Raw genomic sequence first — 5,000 nt, 5'->3', positions numbered from 1 at the left:
GATACATACTGTAAACTGGGGAGGACAGTGTGAACCGCACTCGACCCAGTCACCCTATCTCACAGTCCACTCCGTGTGTAACAAAGCGAAAGCACCAAAGCACTAGCGTTCAACAACATCCATTTTATCCTCGCTGCCACAGGACACTATCCAAAGAACGACAAGAGGAACGTGACGTCCACTAATAAGACACAATGTCTCACATCACCCGCAAACAACGCAGCTCAAATCAGCCAGCAACACCCACAGTGGTCCACCCAGTATCAACACAAGACGCAACGCCACGCCACAACACAAAAGGTACAAGTAATAAAATACCCTTTGGCCACACCCCTGGTAAAGACATCGAACCAACCCACCACCTGACACCAGCCAAACCTACATCCTGATTTGACACATCTCTGGCAACCTTACCCACGTTGGCCCCTAACCTAACCCACGTTGGCCCCTAACCTAACCCACGTTGGCCCCTAACCTAACCCACGTTGGCCCCTAACCTAACCCACGTTGGCCCCTAACCTAACCCACGTTGGCCCCTAACCTAACCCACGTTGGCCCCTAACCTAACCCACGTTGGCCCCTAACCTAACCCACGTTGGCCCCTAACCTAACCCACGTTGGCCCCTAACCTAACCAACACGCGATCTAGTGTTAACCCACGTTGGCCCCTAACCTAACCCACGTTGGCCCCTAACCTAACCCACGTTGGCCCCTAACCTAACCCACGTTGGCCCCTAACCTAACCCACGTTGGCCCCTAACCTAACCCACGTTGGCCCCTAACCTAACCCACGTTGGCCCCTAACCTAACCCACGTTGGCCCCTAACCTAACCCACGTTGGCCCCTAACCTAACCCACGTTGGCCCCTAACCTAACCCACGTTGGCCCCTAACCTAACCCACGTTGGCCCCTAACCTAACCCACGTTGGCCCCTAACCTAACCCACGTTGGCCCCTAACCTAACCCACGTTGGCCCCTAACCTAACCCACGTTGGCCCCTAACCTAACCCACGTTGGCCCCTAACCTAACCCACGTTGGCCCCTAAACCTAAGTTACGCTGCACCTTAACCTAAGTTACGCTGCACCTTAACCTAAGTTACGCTGCACCTTAACCTAAGTTACGCTGCACCTTAACCTAAGTTACGCTGCACCTTAACCTAAGTTACGCTGCACCTTAACCTAAGTTACGCTGCACCTTAACCTAAGTTACGCTGCACCTTAACCTAAGTTACGCTGCACCTTAACCTAAGTTACGCTGCACCTTAACCTAAGTTACGCTGCACCTTAACCTAAGTTACGCTGCACCTTAACCTAAGTTACGCTGCACCTTAACCTAAGTTACGCTGCACCTTAACCTAAGTTACGCTGCACCTTAACCTAAGTTACACTGCACCTTAACCTAAGTTACACTGCACCTTAACCTAAGTTACACTGCACCTTAACCTAAGTTACGCTGCACCTTAACCTAAGTTACGCTGCACCTTAACCTAAGTTACGCTGCACCTTAACCTAACTTACACTGCACCTTAACCTAACTTACACTGCACCTTAACCTAACTTACACTGCACCTTAACCTAAGTTACACTGCACCTTAACCTAAGTTACACTGCACCTTAACCTAAGTTACACTGCACCTTAACCTAAGTTACACTGCACCTTAACCTAAGTTACACTGCACCTTAACCTAAGTTACACTGCACCTTAACCTAAGTTACACTGCACCTTAACCTAACTTACACTGCACCTTAACCTAAGTTACACTGCACCTTAACCTAAGTTACACTGCACCTTAACCTAAGTTACACTGCACCTTAACCTAAGTTACACTGCACCTTAACCTAAGTTACACTGCACCTTAACCTAAGTTACACTGCACCTTAACCTAAGTTACACTGCACCTTAACCTAAGTTACACTGCACCTTAACCTAAGTTACACTGCACCTTAACCTAAGTTACACTGCACCTTAACCTAAGTTACACTGCACCTTAACCTAAGTTACACTGCACCTTAACCTAAGTTACACTGCACCTTAACCTAAGTTACACTGCACCTTAACCTAAGTTACACTGCACCTTAACCTAAGTTACACTGCACCTTAACCTAAGTTACACTGCACCTTAACCTAAGTTACACTGCACCTTAACCTAAGTTACACTGCACCTTAACCTAAGTTACACTGCACCTTAACCTAAGTTACACTGCACCTTAACCTAAGTTACACTGCACCTTAACCTAAGTTACACTGCACCTTAACCTAAGTTACACTGCACCTTAACCTAAGTTACACTGCACCTTAACCTAAGTTACACTGCACCTTAACCTAAGTTACACTGCACCTTAACCTAAGTTACACTGCACCTTAACCTAAGTTACACTGCACCTTAACCTAAGTTACACTGCACCTTAACCTAAGTTACACTGCACCTTAACCTAAGTTACACTGCACCTTAACCTAAGTTACACTGCACCTTAACCTAAGTTACACTGCACCTTAACCTAAGTTACACTGCACCTTAACCTAAGTTACACTGCACCTTAACCTAAGTTACACTGCACCTTAACCTAAGTTACACTGCACCTTAACCTAACTTACACTGCACCTTAACCTAACTTACACTGCACCTTAACCTAACTTACACTGCACCTTAACCTAACTTACACTGCACCTTAACCTAACTTACACTGCACCTTAACCTAACTTACACTGCACCTTAACCTAACTTACACTGCACCTTAACCTAACTTACACTGCACCTTAACCTAACTTACACTGCACCTTAACCTAACTTACACTGCACCTTAACCTAACTTACACTGCACCTTAACCTAACTTACACTGCACCTTAACCTAACTTACACTGCACCTTAACCTAACTTACACTGCACCTTAACTGTCACATGTAACGTCACAGGAATGTAGCTTTGCCTAACAGCAACCCTCTGAACATAGTTCACTGCTTGGATCCTCTGGTGTCATGTGTATTTCTCGATGCCATGGTGCGTACCCTCACGTAAATGTCTTTCGAGTGTTGCGTACTTTCTACACAGTCCCGCTAACCACTGGAAGGGTGTAACGCTACAGAACGACTATCGCCCTCCCCTCCTGCCCTTCCAAGCTGGTCGGTCAGGCGTTTGTTTGTGAAATGAGCCTTGCAGCTGTTCAGTTGCATTCGGTTGTCGATGCAGTCAGTGTACGTTGTGGTACGGCCTGTGTGGACTGTCCGCTGATGTACGCGTAACCCACACTGATCATCCGTCGTTACGTACTGAGTGACATAATGTGGCACATGCTTGACCGTACACCGGCTGCGCCCTACAATGGCGAATCATAAGGGCCATATGTTGTGCACGATGCTACTTGTCTCGTCTCCCCATTACAGCGAGATTGCACTGTTTTACGCCGTACAGACATGTGGTAGGTACGGACGAAAGTATTGCATGTTGGCCCCCCTCCCTCTGCCGGGAATCAGCGTGAGCCGTCTGTTGATGTAGCGACGAGGGTTTTCCTATTTAATCGTATTGCCCCACACAACATGATACCACGGTGGACCGCGTTCCACATCTGCGACATGCTACAGAGGCCGGTTGACAGTCGACCGCGCAAGGGACATTGCACACGTGCGCGGACCATCTTCCACGTGTTCTCTCGTGTACATGCCGTAGTGTGTATGTGGGCTGATGTAGCGTGTCGTGACACATAACATGCAGGCATGCCAGAATCGTAGATTTCGCAAATGTAGATTGACGTATACGTTTGCTGCCAAAGATCCGCAAATGAACTGGAAATCAGTTGTTGAGCGGTTGTTCGCGCTGCAGGTGCATCGGTGATAGCGACGATCGGTACATCTGTGAACCGGTTGTTTCGGCGGTACCCGCCATGCCCCCGAACCTGAGTTGGCCATGTGGGTATGAAGCGATACGAGGCTGTGGCTTGGTGGGACAGTCCCCGGCCGGTGAGGGGGGGCCGCCCGGCGTGCTGGCCGCGCGCTGCGTGAGCGCACGCACTACAGCCGGCTGGTGGGGGGCGCCCAGTGGCAGGAGCGCCGGCCGACGGGCCCGGCTGGCGTCCCAGCTACGCGCCGGCGCACCCGGCGCGCGGCGCCAGGCGGCCAAAGTGGGTTCTGCCGAGCCCGGTGCGAAGCGCGGTGGACATCTGCAGTGTGCTGGTCCGATTGCGGACTGTGTGCGTTGAGGATGCGCCGCCGCCCGGCACTCGGCGTCGCGACGCCGTCTGCTGCTCGGTCGCCCCCGGCGGTTCTCGCAGGTGGTTTGTATCGCAGCTCTGCGGACGTGTTGGCGCGTGCGCTGTGCTGGGAGAGTTCGCTTCTGCACCCAAGTGGGGCTTTGCCCTTCTGTGGCGCTGGCGTTGGAGCTGCCGGTCACCGTAGGTGGCGCGTGTTGTTTCCCGCCGGCAATGCCACGACAGCACGCTCCCGGGCCTCTGTCGGCAGCGGCAAGCTCAGTTGGGAGCACGGGTGTTCGCACTGAAAGCGTCTACTCGCCTATCTCCGGGCGATTGCGCCTCTCTCGAACCCGACCAAGTACTTAGGACGGCGCTGCGCGCCGCCGGGACCTGAGAGGGTTTCGAGGTGTATCGTGCAGGGGAGCTCAGCCTCCTCCTGTTTGCAGAATAATTGAGCGGACGCTTGCGTGTTCGCGCGGGCCCTCGGGACACACTCCCGGGCGGCCGGCTGCTCAGCTCTCGTTGACGCAGCTCCCTGGTTGATCCTGCCAGTAGTCATATGCTTGTCTCAAAGATTAAGCCATGCATGTCTCAGTACAAGCCGCATTAAGGTGAAACCGCGAATGGCTCATTAAATCAGTTATGGTTCCTTAGATCGTACCCACGTTACTTGGATAACTGTGGTAATTCTAGAGCTAATACATGCAAACAGAGTCCCGACCAGAGATGGAAGGGACGCTTTTATTAGATCAAAACCAATCGGATTGGCTCGTCTGGTCCGTTTGCCTTGGTGACTCTGAATAACTTTGGGCT

At 51.4% G+C, this 5,000-nt stretch overlaps 1 non-coding gene across 1 annotated transcript in view; it reads left to right on the top strand.

Moving 5' to 3' along the window:
• The first annotated feature begins 4,719 nt into the window (after window positions 1-4,719).
• Window positions 4,720-5,000, top strand: part of LOC126321764 (small subunit ribosomal RNA) — a 1,893-nt gene continuing 1,612 nt past the window's right edge. Inside the window, exon 1 of the ribosomal RNA XR_007558525.1 lies at window positions 4,720-5,000. This exon is cut by the window's right edge and continues 1,612 nt beyond it. This is a non-coding gene — a ribosomal RNA (small subunit ribosomal RNA).

Source organism: Schistocerca gregaria, unplaced genomic scaffold, assembly GCF_023897955.1.
Source record: "Schistocerca gregaria isolate iqSchGreg1 unplaced genomic scaffold, iqSchGreg1.2 ptg000764l, whole genome shotgun sequence".
Lineage (NCBI taxonomy): Eukaryota > Metazoa > Arthropoda > Insecta > Orthoptera > Acrididae > Schistocerca > Schistocerca gregaria.
This window is presented reverse-complemented; position numbering and strand designations above follow the sequence as displayed.